We start from the raw sequence: 24,984 nt of genomic DNA, 5'->3' as shown, positions 1-24,984 counted from the left end.
GGGTTTGAGCCGCCAGCCTTCTGGTTAGCAATCAAGTGCCTTAGGCACTATGCTACCAGAGCTCCTACCATATCTCATAGGTTGTGTTAACTGTTTCAAAAATATGTCATCTGGCATGATGATTGCAGTTGGAGCTACTGCTTGCTTTTTGTTGTATTTAGGTGTTGTTGAGTCAGCTCCAAATCATGTTGACCCCATGTATAACAGAATGAAACACTGTCCAGCCTTGTGCCATCCTCACAATCCTTGCTATTCTTGAGCCCATCATTGCAGCCACTGTATCAATCCATCTTGTTGATGGTGTTTCCATTTTTTACTGACCCTCTTCTTTACCAAGGATGATATCTTTCTCCAGTGAGGGGTCCCTTCTGACAACATAACCAAAGTTGTTGTTGTTAGGTGCAATAGAGTCAGCTCTGACTCATAGTGACCCTATGTAGGATAGAATAAAACACTGCCAGTTGTGTGCCATCCTCACAATTCTTGCTATACCTAAGCCCATCCTTGTAGCCACTGTATCAATCTAGTGGGAAGATCCTCAACAAGATATATGACCAAAAGATGTGAGACAAAATCTGGCTATTCTCGCTTCTAAGGGGCATTCCAACCTCCAGGTGCACTTCTTCTAGGACAGATTTGTTCATTCTTCTGGCACTCCATGGTGTTTTCAATATTCTTCACCAGCATCACAATTCAAAGGCAGCAACTCTTCACAGGTCTTCTTTATTCATTGTCCAGCTTTCACATGCTTATAAGGTTATTGAAATGGCTTGGGTTAGGCATACCTTAGTTTTCAAAGTGACACATCTTTTCTTCTTAACACTTCAAAGAGGTCTTTTGCAGGATATTTGCCCAGTGCAATACAATATCTGATTTCTTGACTGCTGCTTAAATGAATGTTGATTGTGAATCCAAGTAAAATTAAATGCCTGACAACTTCAATCTTTTCTCCATTTTTCATGAGGTTGTTTATGGATCCAGTTGTGAGGAATTTTGTTTTCTTTATGTTGAGTTATAATCCATACTGAAGGCTATAGTCTTTGATATTCAGCCATAAGTGCTTCAACTCCTTTTCACTTTCAGCAAGCATATAGCAGGTTATTAATGAGTCTTCCTCCAATCTTGATGCCATTTTCCTTTTCATACAGTCCAGCTTCTCAGATTATTTGCTCAGCATACAGATTGAATAAGTATGGTGAAATGATACAACCTTGACACACACCCTTCCTGATTTTAAACCATGCAGTATCTCCCTGTTCTGCTCGAAAGACGGCCTCCTGGTCTATGTACATATTCCTCATGGGCACAATTAAGTCTTCTGGAATTTCCATTCTTCACAATGTTATCTGTAATTTGTTATGATCTACACAGTCAAATGCCTTTTCATAGTCAATAAAACACATGTAAACATCTTTCTAGTATCCTTTGCTTTGAGTCACACACTTTGCTTTTGTTGTTGTTGTTGTTAGGTGCCATTGAGTGGGCACACATTCACAGTGACCCTATGCACAACAGAATGAAAAACTGCTGGTAGTGCACCAGCCTCATAATCCTCGCTATACTTGAGCCCATTGATGCAGCCACTGTGTAAGTCCTTCTCGTTGAGGGCCTTCCCTTTTTTTTGCTAACCCTCCACTTCACCAAGCATGATATCCTTCTCCAGGGAATGATCCCTTCTGACAACAAGACCAAACAGGTGAGATGAAATCTGGCCATTTTTGCTTCCAAGGAGCATTCCAACTGCACTTCTTCCAGCACAGATTTGTTAGTTCTTTTCGCAGTCCATGGTACTTTCAGCATTCTTTACCAACACCACAACTCAAAAGCATCAACTGTTCTTCTGTCTTCCTTGATCATTGTCCAGCTTTCACAGCCATATCAGGTGATTGACAACACCATAACTTGGGTTAGATTCACCTTAGTCTTCAAAGAGACATATTTGTTCTTCAGCACTTGAAAGAGGTCTTTTGCAGATTTGTCCAGTGCAATATGTCGTCTGATTACTTGACTGCAGCTTTCTTTGGTATTGATTGTGGAACTAAGTAATATGAAATCTTTGACAGCTTTAATCTTTTGTCCATTTGTTGTGATACTGCTTATTGGTCCATTTGGTCCACACACTTTTCTTTAGTGTGTGGTAGTCTATTATCATCCACCAAAATAAAATATGTTTAGTTTATGCAGCAGTCAGATTTGTGAGATGAATGGTGATATAATAAGGACCTACCCATCTATTCTCTTTCTTTTCAATGAATTTTTTTTTTTTTTTTTTTGCAGTGTTCCCTCCCCTCCCCTCCCACCCCTGGCAACCAACAAAGAAAGTTTCCCTCCATATATAAATCTTTCATTGACCTGCCACAATAACAAACTAATACTATATTTGTCCTTCTCTGCTGATTTATTTAACTCACCATAATGTCCTCAAAGTTCATCCATACTATGTGCTGTTTTGCAGACTGTACATTATTCTTTAGTACTGCATAGCATTTCATTATGTGTATGTACCTTAGTTTTGTTATTCTCTCTTTCACTATAAATCTTAGAGATAAGTCCCTTGCCAGATATGTAATTATCGACAAATATGAATTTGTTGCTGTCATTTTTGTTATGTGCTTTTTCATGGTGTCAATTTCTTTGTTTCATATATTTTCTAACCTGAGCTTGTTTTGTTTATGAATTGTGTTATCCCTTCTTTCATTGCTATTGTTTTAGTATTTGCTGAATATTTAAGCTAGTCCTCTTTTTTGATGTGAAGGTTTATCATTTTTCTTTGAGGTTACCCTGTGGTTTACAGTTTTCTTCCCAAGTTTAGAACAGACATTTCTATCTTGTAGTTGTTTTGACTTCCCTACCATCTAGAAGTTCTGTAATGATACAGTTTTTTTCTGTTTTTGGTTTGTAGTTGTTCTCATTTGTCAATTGATGTCTCTGGTTCCCTCTTTACAATCTTGTAGGCTTATTTACTTTGGATACTTCCATAGCTGGGTTGGTTTCTGGGTTATATCATCATGTTTGTTAATGGTCAGTTGTTGGCTGTTGTTGTTTCTCTGTCCAAAGGGCACCATTAGCATATCTTGTAAGGTTGGTCTGGTTTTAACAAATTCCTTAATTTGTGCTTATTTGCAAATCTCCTAATTTCACCATCATATTTGAGGGACAATTTTGCTAGGTACATAATTCTTAGTTGAAATTTTTCTCCTTCAGTGTTTTATATATCCCATCCCATTGTCCTCTCACCTGTATGGTGTCTCTCAAGAAATCTGAGCTTAGTCTTATTAGTTGTCCCTCATAGGTAACTTTTCATTTTTTCCGGTGCTGCTCTCATGACTCTTTCTCTGGTTTTGGTAAGTTTGATGATGATATGTCTGGGTGATTTTCTTTTGGGGTCTATCTTTTTTAGGGTTCGTTGGACTTCCTAAATTGTTATATTCTCATCTTTCATCATTTCAGAAAAATTCTCTTCCAACAAACTTTGACAATTTTCTCTGTGGTTTTATTTGTCTCTTCCTGTTCTCGAATTCCAATTACATGTAGGTTATTCCTTTTGATGGTATCCCACATGAACCTTAGGCTTTCTCCATTTTGTATTGATCTTTTTTCTGATTGATCCCTTTCCAAAGAAGTGTTCAGGTATTTGCTTTTAATTTCTCTAATTCTGTCTTCCATTGATTCAATTCTGCTCTTTTGCACATTCAATGTCTTATCTATTTCTGAAAATTTAGTATTGATCTTCTGGATTTCTGTGTGCATATTTTGTATCATTTCTAATTTTTCATTTATTTTGTCATTTCGTTCTTGTATTGTCTTTCAAAATTGTTCTAGAATTTTCTCTGTGTTTTCCTTGACCTGTCTCTCAATTTGTTGACAATACCTAAATATATTTCTTTTGAATTCCTTATCAGGGATTTCCAATGCTGCATCTTCCTGAGGGATATGTTTTGGGTCCATATCCTGGTCCCTTGTTTCTCCTGCTTTATCTTGCTTCTTTGTGTGTTCTGTGATACTCTGTTGTCTTCAAGGCATTATGATGTTTCTGTGTTTATATTTAATTGGTGATTGTATGGTGGAGTGACTTGCCCACAATTTTCGTTTTCTTTGTTTTGTTTGCATGTTATCTACTGCACAGGGTACTGTGCTGTGCTCTTCTATTTGCTGGTGGGCAGCACTTATACACTCACCCCCTGTCTCCTTTCTTGTTGTCAGCCTCTCATATGTCCCTGACGACCTTGGCAAAGAGAACTTATTCTTATGTCCCTGGAATCCAAATGAGGATGTTATCACTTTAAAATCCAAAACAGTTGCCACTTGTAAAGATTCAAAATGGCTGTGCCCTCAGTCACTTTAAATATCCAAAATGGCTGCTGCTTGTACACATTCAAAATGGCTGTGCCCTTGGTCACTTTAAATATCCAAAATGGCCACCATTTGTAAAGATTCAAAATGGCTGCACCCTCAATCACTTTAAATATCCAAAATGCCTGCTGTGTGTAAACAATCAAAATGGCTGCACCCTCAGGACAGTGGAAAGTCAATAGCTCAGGTTGTCTCTCTTTGCTGTTTCTCTTCCTAGTCATAGGACAACAGCGCAGTCCTCCCTGCAGCACTTGGGCTGATCTTTCTTAGGTCAATTCTCAGGTTCCAACACCACTTGGAAATATTCAGGCTGTTGGTCTTGTTCGAGTAGCTGACAGTCCGCAGATCCGAGCATCCACGTTTGCCTTACTTATTGGCTAATCCAACATTGCATAAATAATATATGTATTTCAACATGACAATTTTTTCCACTGATTGGTGCCTAATCCACTTCTGTATAGTTCCTTTCAAAGCTCAGGGCTCCAAGATTATCTTCTGTATCTCTGTCACCTTGTTTTTCTTTTCTTTATTGAAGAGTGTCTGTGTCGATTGTCTGCCTATTCCTCTATCTTACCAGAAGTCCCTCCTCATCTATTCTTTAGATCCTTATGGGTGGAACTAATTTCCTCTGACTACTTCAATATATAAATTTGGTAAATGAAGGTAGTGGAGCCTTCTCAAAAATCATGCAGTGTGGTACAATAGGCACATAGACCAATGGAACAGAAATGAGAACCCAGAAGTAAATCTAACCACCTATGGACAGGTGATCTACGAAGGGCCAAAACTCATTAAATGAGGAAGAGATATTCTCTTTAATAAATGGTGCTGACCAAATTGGGTATCTATTTGCAGAAAAATGGAACAGGACCAAAACCTCCACCCATATACAAAAACAAACTCAACTTAGATCAAAGACCTGGATGTAAAACCTAAAACCATAAAGATCACTAAAGAAAAAAATAGGGACAAATTTAATGGCCCTAAATCTTGTCATCCCCCCAGCCACTCCTCAGAAGGAAGGTTGGGCAATCCTACTTCCGTAGTGATACTGCCTCGGAAACCCAAGGAGGGGTTGCTATGAGTCGGGTTTGACTCAACGGCACATAACAACAAACAACAACAACAAATCTTGGCATAAATACACTATCAAACATACCTAAAAGTACACAAATACCAGAAGACTGGGGTGTCCTAACAGTTAGACATTTATGTACATAAAAAGATTTCACCAAATAGTAAAAAAAGATTCCACAGACTGGGAAAACAATTTTGGCAATGACATATCAGACAAGTGGCTGTTCTCTAACCAATCACACAAAGACCAATACTGTATCAGAATACAATCATAAAAGTCAAGTAAAGATTTTCATACAAAAATAAATATTATTTTATGGTTACCAGGGAGTGGAAGGGAAGGGAAGGTAAACTACTTGTAGAGAGTAGACATATTTTAACTTGGGTAAACCAAAACCAAACCAAACTCACTGCTATAGAGTCAGGCTCGACTCATAGCAAACCCTCCTTGGGCTTCCCAGGTGGTATCACTGCGGAAGTAGATTGCCCAACCTTCCTTCCAAGGAGCGGCTGGTGGGTTTGAACTGCCAGCCTTCTCATTAGCAGTCAAATGCCTTAGGGACTATGCAACCAGAGAAGGCAATGTACAATAAGGAGGTCAGCAAAACAAAACAAAAAATCATATGGATGATCTTGTAGTCATAAATACAGGGGCAAATTACATGATAAGCAAGGTAAGCATGGGTTGAATTGTGCTTGCTTACTAATCTGTATTGAACATTTTCACATGTTTTTCACCACATGATGTGCTATTGTTCACTACAGATTAGTGAGTAAACACAAGTAAGCCTGTGCTTACTTTGTTTATTGGATACTCTGAACCTGTCAGGGATGGTAATTTGAAAAGAGGCTTTGTTTCTGCAGGAAGGTGCTGTGGGGTTGGGAGAGAGAGTCTTAAAATATTTGTCCTTCTGTGACTGACTAGTTTCACTCAGCATAATTTCCTCTAGGTTATGTTATGAGATGTTTCACAGATACATCAAAGCAGAATCATTAATGTGGTGAAGAAATGTGAAGTTGTTCATTTGTAAGTAAGCACAAGTAAACCCATGTTTACCTTATTGGCTAATCCAACATTGCATAAATAATATATGTATTTTAACACGCCAAGCTATCTGAGCCTTTTACTCCTTTCTCCTGAATCTGCCTGAGCAATTTTGACATTTCAGCTTCATTTAAAATAAATCATCAGCTTTTCCATGATTTAAAGAGAATTATTAAATTACTATTGAAGATGTATTTATTGTAAATAGCAGAGAAATAGGTTTTTCTTTGTAAGACTCTTTGAAAATCCACTTATTTAAATAGATGGGTTAAGTATTTATTGTTATGACTAATATATTTGCTGTGAACTATATCATATTATTTTATTTTATAATTAACATGAAATACATTAAATTCACTATTTCTTTGTCTATTTGGTGGTTTTTAAATTATCTTTAATTAAGTAATATTAATACTTATGTTTAATGAAATTTTAATTTAATAATAATTACTTAAACTTGGAAATTTATATTATTGTCCTAATATATACATTTACACATCTTAATGTGCACTTTATTTCTTTTTTCTTACTTAGTATTTTATATCAAATTTATTAGTTTTAAAACTTCTACTTCCATAGAGATACCACCTCAGAAACCCAAGGAGGGGTCACTATGAGTCGAAATCTACTCAATGGCAGTGATTTTGGTTTGGTTTGGTTTTATATTCTCCACAACTATAATTAACTTATTCTACTTTTCATTTCTCCTTTCCTAGTCCTAGTTTACTTGCATTCTTTCTATTATTTCTACTTTTTCTATTTTATTTATAAGATATAAATTTTACATTCTCTTGAATGTAAAATGTCTCCACTTTTTAGTCTTAGATCTAAAATTAAATACATTAAATTCCACACATTAGGATTTTATCCCTCCCAAACTTCCTAAATTATCCTCTGCTTAGCTGAAATCTATCCTCTAGTTGGTTCTTCAGAAATGTGAAATCATGTACATTTGTAAGTGTGCTAAAAGGGCATGAAGGTGGCATCTTCTGACCTCCTCTAACTTCACAAGAGGAAGGCAGAATCACCATCAGCAGCCCAAGGCCTCTTCTTATGAGGCCAGACATGCTACCACCCTCCAGCCCTCTTACCAACCTTGACACCAACTGTCCCTCTCATGGCACCCACCACATCTCTGCTGGGTTTGACAATTTGCTGCAGTGGCCACACAGAATTCACAGATTATGGGGTTTATTAGGGAAGCAACAGGCTACAATTCAAGTTCAGGAATGCACTCAGGACAGTTTCCTCTCTGCTGTGGCCTTAGCCACGCCTCTCTGGCCCTTGCCTCTTGGCCTGGCCTCTGCCTCTGTGGGGCAGGTAAGCCTGCCACTCTGTCTTGTGCTTCTTGCCACTGCTACCATCTCTCAGCAGTGTGTCTCTCTTAACCAGTAGTGAGAGATTCTTTTCTGCCTCAAGGAGGGCTCATTTTGTGTCTGGCAGAGTGACAAAAGTAACCAATCCAACATCAGAATTCTAAACACCTGAGAGCAGCAAATTTCCCAGATTACTTCGTGCTGCTCCAACAGATATACCCCAGGTATTAACAATCAGGAGTTTAAATTGCATGGTCCCACCCAGCAATCCAGTGGGAGTTACAAAGATTATGGCTAGAAAAGCCATACCATGTAATTTACTACACTGCAAAATGCTTTTCTATAGCATAGATATTTGAATAACTATTTGGCTGGATATAATGTCTTGTAATTATTATTATTATTATTATTTTTAAATCAAGCAGCACTGTTGCTTTTTTAAAGTCAGATGATAACCTACTTCTCTTATCTGGTAAGTAATTAGACCTTTTTGTTTGGTGGTCCTACTAATTTTTTTATTTGACTTAATGTCTAATAGTTTCATTAATATTCCAGGTCAATTTTTCCAACTACATTGTATGGTATTTCAACATTAAGTTTTACATTTTCTCTTCTTTTTGGAAAGTTTCTCGCATTAAAAATTTGTTCTATTCTTTTGTGTCTGTCCCCCTTTCCAGAGACTGTAAATATAGATATATTTGGCTTTCCTTGCTTGTCTTCCAGTTTAACAGCTTTCTTTCTTATCATCCATATTTCTTTCTTTATCTTATTTTCATTCTCTTTTGCATTTTTTCCCTTTTTAAAAGGACTTTTATTAAAGTTTTTTTCAAATCTATTCTTCATTGAGATCATTTATTTTTTCATTTCTTGAATGATTTCATACTTTGAGCTCAATTTCTTCTTTGAGCTCAGTCAATTCATTACATTTCCTTCATTTCCTTATTTATTTCTGTTCATAGTTTTTTGAATTTGTGATTGTAGTTATGTTTTTCCAAAAAATATATACCTCCAAATATTTGAAGATATTCAATTCAGTTTAGAGTGTTATGTTAGTTTTCTTTTGATTCATGATTGGTATCTAGGGGGAATATTCATCATTTTTTCCTTATAGTAGATTTGGATTGATTTATTTGAGTCTTTCTATTTTTAGGAATTTTGTTGCTAGAGTTTCTACATCAAATAAGCAGTATTTGATCATCATGGTGGGAATACAGTTGTAATAGATGTTTAATTTTAATGAGTAATATTTCAGATAGAGGTAGTGGAAAACAGGGATAGAAGTATTAATATGCCTTCTTTCACTTTCTGTTCTATATAATATTTCGTTTTTCTCTTTTTCTTTATTGCCTTTCATGGTCATGTCTCCAAGGGATAACACTTCTCTTTATATAATTCTATCCCAGAAGCTCTTCTTTTCTTGAGCCTGTAATTTCTTGCTTTAAGGCCCTTCCCCTGCAGCTGGCATTGTGAACTATTAATATATGACTTTTATCTAGTATGTTGATATTTAGTGTTGGACATTCTCTTTTTTGGGGATAATTTTGTCTTTGCATTGTCAAATTATTTATCTCCTGTCAACTTTTTGAAGGAGTCTCATAATCCTCCCTTATCCTACTTTCCACACCTACAGACTTGAAGAAGCTATGAGAGTTTATAGATATTTGTTGTTAATTTTTCTACCTGCAGGTGAGTTGGAATTTATTGTATTCTCTTTTCCTAGTACTGATGATGATTTAGGTGATATGTGACTTTATATACATTTTTTTTTTTTTTTTTTTTTATCAATTCGGTCTTTGTTTTTATTTTATTTTATTTTTTCTTCAGGTTATGTGATGAGATTCATATTCAGGTGGCTGCCATTATCTTCCATACCCAGAAGCTCTCTAAATTAAAACAAAACCTAACCCATTGCTAACCAGTCAATTATGATTATTAGTGACCTCTAGAACAGAGTATTATAGAATAACTGTATTCCTACCATGATGATCAAATATGGCTTATTTGATGTCCCATAGGGTTTCCAACTCTGTAAACCTTTATGAAAGCAAATTGCTGCATCTTTCTCCCATGGGGCTGCTGGTGGCTTCACTTCTGTTAGTATGCAAGCACTTAACCACTGTACCACCAGGACTCCTGCCCTCTAAATCAACACTTGTAAACCAAGAATTTAAATCTGTTATCCTAGCTCCCTAGCTGGATGTATTTTATACATATCCCAAGCAATTGATAGGTTGTTTAGCACACAGTCAGTGCCTAAAGAATGACTTCAAAATAAAGCAATGAATGTATTCATTTTTTTTTTCTGAAATGAATGGGAACAGGAAATTGTTTCAACATTTCCAAAAAGAAGGTTAATATATATTATCATGTTAAATAATATCTAAAACATATAATATCTAAAGCAATGAGTTGGATTTTACATATCCTTTTGTGTGAATTTTTAATTTTTTTTTTAAATTTTTATTACCAGTTAACTAATAATCCAATTAGTTAACTGGAAATAAAAACTGAAAATTCAGCAAAGAACATAAGGCATTTGACAGCTAACCAGAAGGCTGGTGGTTCAACTGCTGCCTGGTGGAAGGAAGATAAGGCAGTCTACTTCCACAAAGATTTACCACTTTGGAAACCCAATGGGTGTTGCTATGAGTTGAAATCAACTCATTGGCAGTGGATAATACTCCAATAACATTTATGTGACAAATTATCAGAACTTACATTAGAATTTGAGTTTTACCTTTAACTATAAAATTAAAATTGTTTTATTGTTTAAACATTTCCTTCACTAACATTTTAAAAATCTTGACTCTGAGAAAATAAAGCATTCTCAAACATTTCTAGTCATAAAACAAAGTAACTTTTGAATTGAGTGTTGCTTCAGAAATTAACAAAGTTATTTCTTAGCTTGTATTTTTCAGAGAACTTTCAGAGTCTAACAAATGTCCTTCAATTAAGCCAATCACCTTCATTCCCACACCAGTGATTATCTTTTATTTAGATTTGATACAGTACAGAGGAAAATAATGTTCCTGGACTTGTCCATCAGTTTATCTTACTGTGGTGGTTTGTGTTTTAGTATGATGCTGGAAGTTATGCCACCAGTATTTTAAATACCAGCACAGTCACACTTAATAAACAGGTTTCATTGAACCTTGTAGAATAACGTAGACTTCAAAAGTCCTGGCACTCTATTTCTGAAAATTAGTCAGTCAAACCTTAGAAATCACAACAGAATATCATCTGATATAGTGCTAGAAGAATAGGCCCCTATGTTGGAAAAGACTAAAAATATACAGTAGTCATACCAATGAACTTTAATATACTGAGAGTCATTAAGATAGCACAGGATGAAGAAATATTTCATTCTGTTTTACGTAAAGTCACCATGAGTTGGAACTGATTTGACAACATTGATAACAACAAAGCTATGTCAACCCATTTGGGGTTATGTTCCAAAGAGATTACTAACAGAACTATTTTTCACAAGAGAAATAGGCTGCATGGGGCAAAAATATTTAAACAATTAAACATTACATGTCTCAAAGGCATAAGAAGTATATTTGAATTCTTTCAACAATTTTATAATTGTAGACACAGAGTGATATTAAGGACTATCAGAGATTATTTGTTAGATTCTCTTGCTTCTGTTCTTGATAGATTCAAATTATCCCAGAGTTATGAAAGGTAGGAGAGAGAATACATGAAATGGGAATAGAGGGTTCATCTACACTTCCTGGGTATATTTGCGGCTTTACACACACATGTGCGCACGCACACACATATATGTCTGTACTGTGGTACACGTAAATACATATACAGTATATTTTCAAATTGACATTGAAGACAATTAAAACAACTCCGTGACAGCCAAAGTATGACCTTGATAATATCCCTCCTGAATATAGAGAACATTTAAAGAATAGATTTGATGCACTGAACATCAATGACGAAAAATGAAGAATTGTGGAATGACACCAGGAACATCATCCATGAAGAAAGCAAGAGGTCATTAAAAAAGACAAGAAAGAAAGAAAAGACCAAAATAGATGTCAGAAGAGACTCTGAAACTTGCCCTTGAGCTGAGAGTAGTCAAAGCAAATGGAAGAAATGACAAGATAAAAGACCTGAACAGAAGATTTCAAAGAACAGCTTGAGCAGACAAAGCCAATTACTAGAATGAAATGTGCAAAGACCTGGAGTTAGAAAACCAGAAGAGAAGAACACAGTCAGCATTTCTAAAGCTGAAAGAACTGAGGAAAAAAATTAAGAATCAAGTTGCAATATTGAAAGATTCTGTGGGGAAAATACTGAATGATTGTGGAAGTATCAAAAGAAGATGGGAGTAATACACAGAGTCGTTGTACCAAAAATAATTGGTCAATGTTCATCCATTTCAGGAGGTGGTATATGATCAAGAACCAATGGTATTGAAGGAAGAATTTGAAGATGAACTGAAGGAATTGGTGAAGAACAAGGCTCCAGGAGCTAACAGAATACCCATTGAGATGTTTCAACAAACAGATGCCCCACTGGAGGCAGTTACCTGGTTATGCCAGGAGATTTGGAAGACAACTACCTGGCCAACTGACTGGAAGAGATCTATATTGGTACCCATTCCCAAAAAAGGTGATCTCACAGAATGTGGAAACTATCAAACAATATCATTAATATTGCATGCAAGTAAAATCTTACTGAAGATAATTCAAAAATAGTTGCAACAGTGTATTGATAGAGGAATTCCAGAAATGCAAGCTGGATTCAGAAGAGGACATGGAATGAGGGATATCATGGCTGATGTCAGGTGGATCTTAGCTGGAAGCAAAGAATACCAGAAATATGTTTACTTATATTTTATTGACTATGCAAAAGCATTCAATTGTGTGGATCATAATAAATTGTGGATAACATTGCAAGAATGAGAATCCCAAAACACTTGATTGTGCTCATGAGGAACCTGTACATAGTTTGGGAGGATGTCATTCGAATGGGACAAGAAGATATTGCATAGTTCAAAATCCAGAAGGAAGTGTGTCAAGGTTGTATCCTTTCACCACACTTATTCAACTTGTATGCTGAGCAAATAATTCAAGAAGCTGGATTATACAAAGAAGAACATGGCATCAGGATTGGAGGAAGATTCATTAACAACCTGTGATACACAGACGACACAAGTTTGCTTGCTGAAAGTGAGGATGACTTGAAGCAATTACTGATGAAGGTTAAAGACTAGTCTGCAGTATGGATTACACCTCAATATAAAGAAACAAAAATCTTCACTACTCGTCCAATAAACAGCTTCATTGTGGATGGAGAAAAGGTTGAAGTTGTCAAGGATTTCATATTACTTGGCTTTACAATTAAAACCAATCAAAGCAACAGTCAAGACATCATATGACGTATTGCATTGGGTAAATTTGCTGTACAGGACCTCTTTTAAGTGATGAAGAACAAAGATGTCTGCTTGAAGACTAAGGTGCGCCTAACCCAAGCCATGCTATTTTCAATCGCCTCTTATGCATGTGAGAGCTGGACAATGAGTGTTGTTGTTGTTATTTGCTGTCGAGTCGGCCCCGACTCATAGCAACCCCTCCTTGGGTTTCCGAGGCAGTATCACTACGGAAGTAGGATTGCCCAACCTTCCTTCCAAGGAGTGGCTGGTGGGTTTGAACCGCCAGCCTTCTGGTTAGCAGTCAAGTGCCTTAGGCACTATGCTACTAGAGCTCCCAAGGACAATGAATAAGGAAGACCAAAGAAGAGTTGATGCTTTTGAGTTGTGGTATCGAAGAAGAATGCTAAGAGTACCATGGACTGCTAAAAGGACTAACAAATCTGTCCTGGAGAAAGTGCAGCCAGAATGCCCCTTGGAATTGAGACTGGCCAGACTTTGTCTCACTTACTTTGGTGATGTTGTCAGAAAGAATCATTCCCTGGAGAAGGGTATCACATGCTTGGTAAAATGGAGGGCCAAAAAAGAAAGGGAAAGCCTTCAATGAGATGGATAGATACAGTGGCTGCCACGAAAGGTTCAGATACAGTAAAGATCATGAGGCTGGCACAGGACTGGGCAGTGTTTCGTTCTGCTGTGCATAGGGTCACTATGAGTCAGAGAAAACTCGACGGCACCTAACAAAACCAACAATATGTATATATACTGTGATAGTTAATGTTGTGTATCAACTTGGCTGGGCCTGGTTTTGAGTGGCTGGACAGCTGGATGTAGGTATTCTCCATGGTGAGATTAATAATTAATTCCATGGTGGAATCTACTGGAGCAGGTGAGTATCTGCTTTAGGGATATGGGCTGCTTCCAGTATATAAGAAGCAACTTTGAGGAAGGTCTCCATTTTATGGCACTCTTAGAACCTGCATATAGCTGAGTCATTATTCAGTAGCCTGCCATGTTGTCTGCCAGTTTGGAACTCTTTTTTTTTTTTTTCCTTCCTTCCTTCCCTCCTTCCTTCCTTCCTTTCTTCCTTCCTTCCTTCCTCCCTTCCTCCCTTCCTCCCTTCCTCCCTCCCTCCCTCTCTTTCTCTCTTACTTTCTTCAGTGTTCCCTCACTTGCCCTCCCAACCCTGGTAACCAATAAAGTAAACTCCCTTCCATATATATATATATGAACTCTTAATGGACTTGAATCAGTGGCCTACCATGTGGTTTGGTAATATTGGGACTGTGCCTTGTTACTTGTCAATTTTGAGTTTGACAGTCTCAGCAGCCAGCAGCCGCCTGAGTGAAGAAAAGCCTCAAGCTTCAGTGGGCCAGGAGCAAGAGGCAGAGTTGAAGCCCAAGGTCAAAGGGCTTTTACCCAGCCCCTAGAGCCTGGCACTTTGAACTCACACTTCTAACCACCCAAACTGTAAGAGATAAATGCCTATTTGTTTGAGCCATCCCATTTGTGGTGTATTTCTGTTACAGTGGCATGAAGTAAACATAGCATACTCTTACACATGTATTTATTGATCAAATAAATCTATTAATTTTTTTTGCTGTTGTTGAGAACATACACAGCAAAAATATACACTAATTTAAGTTCCTACATGTACAATTCAGTGACATTGATTGCATTTTTGAGTAGTGCAACTGTTTTCAACCTCCTGTTCTGAGTTGCTCCTTCTCCTTTAATGTAAGTTCACTGCCCTCTTAGATTCTTATCTAATCTTTCAAGTTGTTGTTGTCAATTTGATCTCATATAGATAGATCTCGGAGCTCTGGTAGTGTAGTGCCTAAGGCACTTGACTGCTAACCAGAAGGCTGGCAGTTCAAACCCATCAGCCACTCCTTGGAAGGAAGATGGGGCAATCTACTTCCAAAGTGATACTGCCTTGGAAACCTAAGGAGAGGTTGCTGTGAGTCGGGTCCAAGGAGGGGTCACTAAGAGTCGGGTCCGACTCAACAACACAGATAGATCTTAAAGAGTATTGTGCTCAAGGCAGACATTCTTTACTAGTTAAGTTAAACTATTTTTTGACTTTAAGATGAGTTAAGGGGATAACTTCTATTTTAAGTTTCAGGATTATTTTAAGGCAATAGTTTCAGAGGTTCATCCAGCCCTTCACGGCTCTAGAAAGTCTGCAGTCCAGAAGTATTTTAAATGCTGTTCTGCATTGCCCCACTTCTTGATCAGGATTATTTCATGTAATCTAGTGGTAGGTGGACATCATCCCATTCTTCTTGTCTCATTGCAAAGGAAGCAGGAGTTTATGGAGGCAATTAACCATACATTTCATTCTTCCTTCTATTCCTGACTCTTCTTTCTCTGTTGTTCCAGGAATAGAAAGACCAATTGTGCCTTACACAGCCACTTGCAAGCTTTTAAGATCCCAGGTACTATGCAACAAACAAGAAGGTAGAATAGAAGTACTAAACATGTTATTAGACCAATTAACTGAGATGTCTGATAAAATAATGACCTTCAATCTCCAAACTAAGAAACCAAATCCCATGAGATGTTTGACTGTAGATAAGCAACTGGACCAGCTACTCTTGTTTTTATTGTTGTTATAAATGTATCTATCACTCTTCTGCCAACTCTGTTTTTTACAGGTGTAAAACTTACTAACAGCAATTAAGTTAACCAGTTCTGCAAACTTGCCTTTAATCAATACTATTTTTTCATTAGTATAAACTGAAACTCAGTGCTGCCCAAAAGTACAATGTTGTTGTTATGTGCTGTTGAGTCGGACCTGAGTCATAGCAACCCTTCCTTGGATTTCCGAGGTGTTATCCCTATGGAAGTAGATTGCCCAAACTTCCTTCCAAGGAGTGGCTGGTGAGTTTGAACTGCCAGCCTTCTGGTTAGCAGTAAAATATCTTAGGTACTACACTACCAGAGCTCCTAGAAGTACAATACTACCCAATACTATTTCTTTGTTTCTCTTTTTGCTAGACTAACCTTCCATGGGGCAGCTTGTTGGCTTCAACTACCAACCTTTTAGTTAGCAGTCCAGTTTTAACCACTGAACTGACAGGGCTCCTTATATAGGAGGGTAAATCTGGTACTTGTTACCTCATTAAGGCCACAAATGTAAGCCTTCATTTTTGAAATATTACAACTGCATTCCTGAGTTAAGATCTGATTCGTGGTTCATTCTACCTTTTATAAAGGACACAGTTGGTGAGAATAGAGGTTATGTTTTATTTATTTATTTTTATCCAGTGACCATAATAAGGATTGGCACATATTATATTCCCAATACATATTTGTTGAATCATTACATCAGGGGTTTCTTTCTTTCTTTCTTTTTTTGCTACATAGACTCAGTATTTTATTCTCCTTAATCATTTTATTTTGTGCTTGTTTCTTTGGATCCAAGCCTGGTAGCACATGACATTAATCTGGTAGCATAGAATGAACTTTTGTTGTTCATACACAGCCTTTTGTTTTCATGCTAATTTTCTCACAGATTTGTAACAATTTAAGTGAACCATGATTTATTTATTTATTTTTTTTCCTGCCTGTGAAAGAGGAGTAATAATCTCTGCACTGATTACCTCTGAAGGTTGCCCAAAGGACCAAAAGACATGACGGATGTGATTGACCTTTGAGAAGTAAGATGCAGAATAATCTTACTGAAACTTGAACTCTATCAATTCCTTTTCTTATCTTCATATCCGTTCTATAGCAGAGCTTTATTGAGTGTTCTACTATACATATGAGTTGCTCAATAAATGTTGAATTAACTGCAATATATACACAGGCCTCCAGTGGGTTACAAATAGAGCTATTTTTCATGTTATTATGAATGGTAATGCAGAAGCTAATACTTAAAACAAATTTCAGATCTACAGAGAGAACACTTTGGAAAACCAACTACTTACTAACAATTAGTTCCTGAAACAACCTCAGGAACACTGTATACCAAAAGTACAAAGCCTGTATTATTATTATTATTTGTATATTAAGGGATTCTTAATAAGAGCATTGAACAATTGGCCATATTATCCCAATCTCTTAATTAAGAAACAATGTAAATGAACCTTGTGAAAGTAAATCATACTTTGCAATTAAACTTTTCCAGCCAAGTCAGAGTATCCAAAGAAAGAGGAATTATGTACAATGTGGGAGGTATACGCTTGAGAGACAAAGCTAAAATGGCAAAGGCTGTCAAGGTGAACTGCTCAGAAATGTCTGATGGAGTGTAATTGTTTCTTATTTTACCCAAAAGGGTATTTCCAAATTGCAGACTTGACATGTTTCTATTCTTTGTTAGAACATTTCAATGACTCTTACTTTTCAAACTATGCTCTCTTCCCTGGAAACTTTGTACCCTAATGACATTTTTCAACCTTTCAGCTGGTACTATGAGTGCATTTATCAAATGCCTGCTGTTGCAGTAATTATTTTATAATCACAGGAGGTCAACACTAGGATGGGTCTTGAGAAGAAATAGTCCAGCCTGTTCATTTTACAGACAAGATACCTAGAAAAGAACATTGGTTTCACAGTTCTCTAGAGGTGGTTAGTGGAAGAGAAAAAGGCTTAGTTTTTCTCTTTTTTTTTTTTTTTTCTTTCACTACACTACATTACCCTTTATGTGGTAGATGACAATGAGTCAGTTGCACAAATACAAAAACATTCCTCCCTTAACGTTCAGTTTCTTTCTTTCCCCTTTCTTCCTTCTCTTCTTTCTTTACTTCTTTTTTACATTTTTTTCCAATATTCATTTAATACTCATTTCACTTATTTGTTTATGAAGGGTTTTGAGAATGTGTGTGTGTGCATGTTAGCTCCATTACTCAACATTTGTGATGTCATTATAAACAACATAGTTTTTAGGGTGGAAAAGGTAGAAAATGGCTTCTCATTTCATTTCTGCCTTGTTTTTGCATTGAGCAAGGCTGTGAATCAAAAGCTCTTAATGGATGCTTGAAGGAACAGTTTCCTTGAAAATTGAAGTGTCTTTTTTTATTTTCAAATTCACTTTACTTTGATATAAAATGAAACCCATTTGTTATCGAAAATTAAAGTAGCTGCATTTTTTCCTCAGCACGGGGAGTCTTTTATTTGCCTCTAACCTTTTCCATTTTTCATGACAGTCTTTGCATTTTCTTCTCTAAAACACAAACAAGTCAATGTAAGCATGGCTGGCAGGCTAAAATGATTATGGAATAATTTGTGTTTGCCAGACCAAACAAAATCCATCACCATTGTTTAGGTATCCACAACATTAAATGGCTGTGAGAGAATATTTTTGGACTTTTATAAAATAGGTTTCCAAAGACAGATAAGAGAGCTGACCATCTATACACTCAAGAGTAGTTTGTAATTTTCAAATTTGCACCAAAAATATGAACTATGCTTTGGTGGATCATCTCCACTAGCTTAATATAAACTACAAGACATCTAGGCACTGTGATCATTTCAGTTATAGGTTTCCAGTGTGCAAGAATATATAATGAATATTCATGTAAAGCTTGAAGTAACTGTTTCCAGATACGTAATTTGCTAGCCTATAAAGAGGGATGGAATGTGACTTAACAATACAGTGGGAATCAGAAAAAAAATGATGAAAAAGTGATTACGTGTCTTTAAACATTTGTTTCTAAGTGGACTCAATGGATGTTGTTGTAAGGGTGAAGTTTTTGTTTATTGACTTTTGTTTTGATTTGTTTGTTTTCCCCCATTCACTCCAGCTCTTTCAGGGAGCTACATGGAGTTGCTGCATGGTACAAATTACTAACACGCTCAGCTGCTAATTGAAGTTTGGAAGTTTGAGTTCACCTAGGAATAAAGGGCTGGTGGTCTACTTCTGAAAAATCAGCCATTAGAAACCCCATGGAGTTGGGGCAGCAGGTCTCAGGGCTTGGTAGACAGTTTGGAGCTGGGAATCCCTGTGTTTGATTATGAGATGAAGAACGCATACCTGGGTGAGGGGGCTGGGGGAAGAGAGATGAACCTCTAATACCATCTAGGATGAGACTGGGAAGCCTGAGGATGAGCAGAGAGTTCTGGGGTGATGCCTCAGTGTCCCAGAGCCTTTCTACCTCTATGCCCTGTGCAGTCTTCCTTCTCCCACCTTTCCTGCAGAATCCTCAAGCCCCCTCTCTAACCCAGTTCTCTGCCCTCCCCCATATCACCAAAGTGCTTTCTCTCACCCACTGATGCCTGGTCCTACCCCTCTTTGTGGTGCCTGAAATGAGGCAGCCCCTGGTGCCAAATGAGCAATGAGGACAGAGGGACCCAGAGAACCAACTCATCCAACCCATTTAAACCATGGGCTGTGCCCTAACCCTCAGTGGGAATCAGGGTCTGCAGGTGGGGGCTAGAGTAGAAAGGATGGAGAGATATTTTACAGTACAAGCTAGTGGAGTGGGAATAAGACTTGGAAACAGAAATCAGTACAGGAGGAATGAGCCTATAACTTTCTCTCCACTTTACAGATAAGGAAACTAAGCTTAGAGATGAACAGTGGCCTGTCCTAACCCACATTTTTAATGATAATCACAATAAAGGGCACAGAAAGCAAAGAGGCCTGGAGGCCACAGAATAAAGGACACAAAAATCAGGCTGTGAGTCAGGAGGCCTGTGCCTGTCCTGACTGCCACAGCCTGTCCTCAAGGACAGTTAACTCCGTATGGACAGAGAGGACTCATTCATACAATAGCCATTCAATAAATACACATTGGGCTTCTACCGACTATGGCTAAATGGCTTTGCAGAACACCTAATTCAAATCCCTACTTTGACACTTAATGTGTGACCTTGGACAAGTATGCCTTAATGTGAAAGCCTCTGTTTCCTCACCAGCAAAATGAGTATGCTATAGTGCTTATGGAATAGGGTTGTAAAAAAGAAAACCCTGTGGAACACAGTTCTACTCTGACACACATGGAGTCATGTGGAGCTGACTCATCAGCAATTGTTTTTATATGGTTATAGCTCTCTGTTATGGGAATCCATTTTCAGTCATGGCAGGTGTCAAAATGCCAGGAATTACTACAGCAAATTTGGTGATAGTATGAAGAGTAGGGATTGGTTCATTTGGGCATTTAAAGATTGGGATTAATTATTAAATTTGCAGAATGAGCTGAATTGTTTTTTAACTGTTTTGGAAAAGCAGATTGATCTTTCTAGCCCCCAGACTGAATCAGATGTCTTCTATTAATGGTTGTTGATTTGTTGCCATCAAGTCAGTTTTGACTCCTGGTGACTCCATGAGTAAAACTACTTACTCCATGCAGTTTTCTTGGGTGTGATCTTTATGGAAGCAGATTGCCACTTTCTTCTAGAGCACAACTGTTGTTGTTGTTGTTATGTGCCATCGAGTCAAACCTGATTCATAGCGACCCCTCCTTGGGTTTCCGAGGCAGTATCACTACAGAAGTAGGATTGCCCAACCTTCCTTCCGAGGAGTGGCTGGTGGGTTTGAACCGCCAGCCCTCTGGTTAGCAGTCAAGTGTCTTATCCACTATGCTACCAGAGCTCCCACTATGCTACCAGAGCTCCCAGAGCACAACTGGATGAGTTCAAATCATCAACTTTCAGGTTAGTAGATGAGCACAAACCATTTTTGCCACCTAAGCAACTTAAAAAAGGTGCTCTGGTCAAATAGTGGTCAAAGCAATTGGCTTCTAACCAAAAGGTCACCAGCCGTTCTGCAGGAGAAAGATGAGGCAATCTGCTTCTTTAAAGATTTAAGGCCTTAGAATTCTTATGGGTGACTTCTAATCTGTTCTGCAGGGTCCTTATGAGTGGCAATTGATCCAACGACCGAGGATAGGCATTTCAGTGCTTGTATAACATCATATATATATTCTTTCCTATGTTTCATAAATGTATACATTTTGACATATTTGGGTGTTGTTTGAAAGCATTCTATCCGTCCCAGCTAGTGAATTCTGTTAAGACAGAGGATATATCTGCCTTGTGTAAATCTGTGTTTCTAGTTGATCCATATAGACGTTAGTGAATATCTGAAATTAATAAGACAATATATGAAACGGTCATGTAACAAAGAGGCAAGCAGAGATCTGCCTGACCACAGAGATCATGTTCTTTCCACTATGGTATTCTGCCAAGATGAGATTATTTAAGACTTGGGAATTGATATTCTATTCAGTAGTGTGATGACATATCTGTCCAGGGTTTTGGATTACAGTTCAATTCTTCTTTTAATTTCCATTAGATGAGCTTTCATAATTCTTTTACTGAACTAGGCTCAAGTATAATCCTAGCCCCAGTTTTAACATCTAGGAATGCATATAACTCAGTCTTGACTGAAATTATTTTATTTGCTCAATTATTTAATTAGTCTTAACCAAACCAAACCAAACCAAATTGACTGCCGTCGAATTGGATCCAACTCATAGTGACCCCTCCTTGGGTTTCTGTGGCAGTATCACTACAGAAGTTAATTGCCCAACTTCCTTCCAAGGAGTGGCTGGTGGGTTTGAACCACCAGCCTTCTGGTTAGCAGTCAAGTGCCTTAGAAACTATGCCACCAGAGCTCCTAAGTTAGTGTTTGGTGTTGTTATTTCTGTTAGGTGTCATTGAGTTGGTTCTGATTCATAATAACCCTATGTTCAACAGAATGAATCACTGTGCCATCCTCACAATCACTGCTATGCCTGAGCCCATCCTTGAAGTAACCATGCCAATCAATCTCACTGAGTGTCTCCCCCTTTTTCACTGATCCTCTCCTTTACCAAATATGATATCCTTCTGCAGGGAATAGTCTTTTCTGACAAGATGACCAAAGTACAAAAGAAAGCATCTCGCCATCCTTGCTTCTAAGGACCATTCCAGCTGTACTTTTTCCAAGATAAATTTGTTCTTTCTTCTGACAGTCCATGGTATATTCAATATTCTTTGCCAACACCATAATTCTAATGCATCAATTCTTCTGCTGTCTTCCCTATTCATTGTCCAGCTTTCACATTCATATGAGGTGATTGAAAATACCATACATGGGTCAGGTTACCTTTGTCTTCAAAGTGACATCTTTGTTCTTTAAAACTTTAAAGAGGTCTTTTTGCAACAGATTTGCCCAATGCAACATGTTGTTGGATTTCCTGACTGCTGAGTGTTGATTGTGGATCCAAGTAAAAGGAAATCCTTGACAACTTCAATCTTTCTTCCATTTATCATGATGGTACTGATTGGTCCAATTGTGAGGATTTTTGCTCTCTTGATGCCAAAGTATAATCTGTACTGAAGACTGTAGTCTTTGAGCTTCCTCAATAAGTGCTTCAAGTCCTCTTTTTCAGAAAGCAAAGTTGGGTTATCTGTATTTCATGGTTTGTTCATAAGTCTTCCTTCCATTCTGATGCCATGTTCTTCTTCATATAGCACAACTTTTCAGAATATTTGCTCAGTATAGAGATTGAATAAGTATGATGACAAGATAAAACCTTGATGCACACCTTTCCTGATTGTAAACCCTTCAGTATTCTCTTTTCTGTTTGAATGACTGCTTCTTGATTTAGGTGCATGTTCCTCATGAGGACATTTAAGTGTTCTGACATTCTCATTCTTCACAATACTATCCAAAAATTGATATGATACACATAGTCAAATTCTTTTGCATAGCCAATAAAGCACTGGTAGATATCTTTCTGGTATTCTCCGCTTTCAATCTAGATTCATCTCACAATAGCAAGGATATGCCTCATTTCATGTCTTCTTCTGAATCAAACTTGAATTCCTCGCAGTTCTCTGTTATGTACAGCTGCAACCTATTTCTGAATTATCTTCAGCAAAATTTTACTTGTATGTGATGTTAATGATATCGTTCAATAATTTTCACATTACTTTGGAGCAGTTTTCTTTGAAATGAACACAAATATGTTAGTGTTTCCAGCATTGCATTCATTTGTTAAAATATCTCAATGGGTATTCTGTCAGTTGCTAAAGACTTGTTTTTCGCCAATGCCTTCAGTTCACCTTGGACTTATTCCTTCAGTACCATCAGCTTTTGATCATTTGCTACCTCCTGAAATGGCTGTACATTTACCAGTTCTTTTTGGTACAGTGACTTTGTGTATTCTTTTCATCTTTTTTTTTTTTTTATGTTTCCTGCATCATTCAATATTTTATCCATAGAATCCTTTTATAACTTGAGGTTTGATTTTTTCATCAGTTCTTTCAGTTTAAGATAAGCTGATTGTGTCCTGACCTTTTCATTTTATAACTCCAAGTCTTTGCACATTTCATCATAATACTTTACTTTGTCTTCTCAAGTTACATATGAAATCTTTGTTCAGCCCGTTTACGTCATTGTTTCTTCCATTCACTTTAGCTGCTCTTCATTCAGGATAATTTCAGAGTGTCCTCTGACATTCTGTTTGATCTTTTCTTCTATTCCTGTCTTTTTAATGACTTTTGCTTTCTTGATGGATGATGTTCTTGATTTTCCTTGATCTTCAGTCAATGAGGTTCAATGTTTCAAATCTATTCTTCAGATGGTCTCTAAATTTAGGTGAGATATACACAAGGTCATATTTTAGCTCTCATGGACTTCTTTTCATTTTCTTCAGCTTCAACTTATACTTGCATATGAGCAATTGAGGGTCTGTTCCAGAGTCAGCTCCTGGCCTTATTTTGCCTGAAGATATTGAGCTTTTCCATAGCCTCTTTCCATGGATACAGCTATTTGATTCCTGTGGATCCTATCTGGCACAGTCTACATGTATTCAAAAACCAAACTCACTGCCATTGAGTCTTTCCTGACTCATAGGGACGCCCACTGGGTTTCTGAGCCCCTAAAACTTTACAGAAGTAGATTGTCCAGTCTTCCTTCTGTGGAGCAGCTGGGTGAGTTTGAACTGCTGACTTTCAGGTTAGCAGTCAAGTCTCTTAACTACTACACCACCAGAGCTCTCCACATGTATAGTCACCATTTTGTTGAAAAATGTATTTGTCATGGGCAATTGGTCTTGCAAAATTCTATCACGTGATCTCTGGCATGATTTTCATCACCCAGGCCATATTTTCCAAACACAAATACTTCATTTCAGACTTTTGCATTCCAATCACTATTAATTATTAATATGTCTTGAATGTATGTTTGGTCAATTTCAGACTGCAGAAGCTGATAAAAAATCTTTTTTTTTTTTTTATTTTTCATTTTTGGCTTTAGTGGTTGTTGTATAAATTTGAGTGATAGTTGTATTAACTGGCCTTCCTTTTATGATTATGGATATTATCCTATCACTGAGAGCATTGTACTTCAGGGTAGATCTTGAAGTGTTCTCTTTGATGATAAATTTGGCATCATTCTTATAAAATTTGTCATTCCCAGTATAGTAAACAGACAATTGTATGATTCTAAATGGCTGATACCAGTCCATTTCAGCTCACTGGTGCTAAGGAGCTCTGGTAGCATAGTGCCTAAGTCACTTGACTGCTCACCAGAACACTGGCGGTTCAAACCCACCAGCCACTCCTCGGAAGAAAGGTTGGGCAATCCTACTTCTGTAGTGATGTTGTTGTTGTTGTTATTGTTGTTAAGTGCCATCGAGTCGTTTCTGAATCATAGCGACCCCATGCACAGCAGAATGGAACACTGCCCGATCCCGCGCCAGCCCCAAAATCCCTGCTATACGTGAGCCCATCATTGCAGCCACCGTATCAATCCATCTTGTTGAAGGCCTCCCCCCTTTGGTTGACCCTCCACCCTACCAAGCAAGACATCCTTCTGCAGAGAATGGTCCCTTCTTACAACATGACCAAAATAGGTGAGACGAAGTCTGGCC

This window comes from Orycteropus afer, unplaced genomic scaffold (genome assembly GCF_000298275.1).
Source record: "Orycteropus afer afer isolate SDZICR_OR568_19922 unplaced genomic scaffold, OryAfe1.0 scaffold00004, whole genome shotgun sequence".
In the NCBI taxonomy this organism is placed as follows: domain Eukaryota; kingdom Metazoa; phylum Chordata; class Mammalia; order Tubulidentata; family Orycteropodidae; genus Orycteropus; species Orycteropus afer.
This window is presented reverse-complemented; position numbering follows the sequence as displayed.